Here is a 2,465-nt window from a genome sequence, read left to right as displayed (position 1 = left end):
TTCATGCATTTGCATTATGACATGATCCCTTAGATAATTTTCCAGTTGACTTGTGATATTGATGTTAGTGTAGTGATGTCGTATTTAGTGATGTTGAGTCTTCGAGTTTTTACATGATTGAGTAACTTTTAATTTATTATGATTTGATATGCATGCTAGAGACACTTGTATTTCACTAAGTCTTATAGTTTGATAGAGTCCTAGATCATGATCATGGTTTGTTTGTTTGTCGAGGTTAATCACTTGTTTATACTTAGAATTTAGGATATTCTCTTAATAATAAAAGACATGGATATTTAAAAATTAGAGAAAATTGGATATCATTGCTAGTTGTATGGCTAGGTGTCACATGGCTAGTAGCCATCTAATATTTAAGTGAGTAGTCTAGGGATGAATGAGATGGAGCGAAATGCACTTATTCAAAAATTAGTTAAAAAAAGAAAGAAAAAAAAAGAGAAAAAAAGAAAAAAAAATAAGTGTTATGTATAACTGATCACAAGTGGGATCTTTAGTACTCGAGTTATTAAGTTCTTAGGGGAATTTGTGCCTAGTGACCTAAGGCTTTTATAGTCTAGGATCCGCTAACCCAACGCTCGCTATATGGGTACTATTGTATAAGTCTTTTGTGGACCTCACTCATTGTACGATCAAATAAGCATACTTGTGTTGTTTTATTGTGAATAAAAGTATGAATCCATGTTAAGCTCTGATATAAGAATGGAAGTGTTATAAGTTATTTTGAGTCTAGATTTTATTCTATTTATAAGCTTGCGATTATTTTGATAAGTAGTGAGTCATGATTGTCGATCTAGTTAAGATAGTACATCTGTAAGCATTTGCACACACGCACGTCTCTGGTTTGTAGGTTGATTTGTGAAATTTGATTGATCTTTATGCGAATAATTACATTTGCTGAGATGTTGCTTGTTGATTGGATTAGTTATTCTATGGGGATCGTTGCATTCATATTAGTTGCATTCAAGCATTTTTATTTCTTGTTCTTTGAGTCTGTTTATGCTTGAGGACAAGCATCGATTCAAGTTTGGGGGTATGTTGAGTGGCATTTATGATACTTTATAATGCTCTAATAAGCTTTGAATTGATGCATTTGTACTCAAGCTTTTAAGTGTTTTAACTTGTTTTCGAGTGTTTTTTTCATTTCAGGCATTATCTAGGTAATCAGGTGAATTAACATTGTTTTGGTGCTAATATAGTGTCTAGGTGGTGTTGGAATAAAAGCTCGCGAAGTCCGGCTCGAGGCTGCAAGAAAAGGAAAAAGAAAATAAATAATTTTTGGCAAAAGCTCAGCGCGCCCGCGCTGATCAAGCGCACGGCCGCGCCATAACTTCAGAGAGCCGGCGCGCCCGTGCTGATCAAGCGCGCGGTCGCGCCAGGTTGGGATGCAGAATTCCTGTTTTTAATAGAAGACTAATTTTCTGGGGTTATATGCTGATCAGGGCTACTATATAAACAACTCTAGGTCATTTTTAATAACTAATCAAGAAGGAGACACTTCAGAGCTAAGGAGAAGACGACAAGAGACCTATAGCACAAATCAACAAAGGCGAAGACGATCTAGTTTATTCTTGTGAATCTTTGTTTTGAGTTGTAATTTTGGATGCTCGTTTCTTATTTTGTTGAACTTATACTCTTGTGTTATACTCTGTTATTTATTCGTTATAAAGACTACGTTTGTTATATCATATTTTCATTGGAACCCACATTGACGATGAGTCCGATTATAGACTAATCGTTGTCGTGGGGTTCTAGCAGATTTATTTATGGATTTCTTTAGTTAAATTATTTCGATGCCTTAGTATGTGGTGATTGTATGATATCCTAGTATTGGTTGCGCGTATTCGTCTTATGAACATCGCGAACTTATAAGATAGTGTGTTAATTCTTAGTGAAGCGAAAATGAATTTAAGGATTTAGAACTTGCCATACTAGCATAGGTTCATGTATTTGTTATGCATGATTCGTAGGTAATTTTAACCATCTTACTTGCCCTGTGTAATCAAGATAGATAACTTGTGCTTAAACCGTTATGTTGTCAAATTCTATAGACATATAGGGTTTCAATATAATTGGTGTCTATTCAGCTTCTATCTCTTTTTTGGATGTCTGGTAGTATGGTACTCGTGCAACGAAAGTTGGCGTTTATCAGTTTCGTGTTATCTGATTAGTGTCATCACCATTGCATGCTAAGGTTGAAGACAATAAGGCTATTGAATGAAGTATTTAATGAAGTTAGAATCTCATGTTAGTCATATATATTAATTCAGTCAATAGTAATCTCGTAATTATAATTATTAGTTAATCCTTAGTTATAAACAACCTCAATTTGTTATCGTCTTAGCATTGAATAATAACCATACATTGTTGCTTAAGTGCGTGACTTAATTAGTTAACCAATACAGTCTCTGTGGGAATGAACTAGAAAAGATTCTATACTACTTGCGAAC

Source organism: Apium graveolens, chromosome 1, assembly GCF_009905375.1.
Source record: "Apium graveolens cultivar Ventura chromosome 1, ASM990537v1, whole genome shotgun sequence".
Lineage (NCBI taxonomy): Eukaryota > Viridiplantae > Streptophyta > Magnoliopsida > Apiales > Apiaceae > Apium > Apium graveolens.
The sequence above is the reverse complement of the archived record's forward strand: the minus strand, read 5'-3'. Positions refer to the sequence as shown.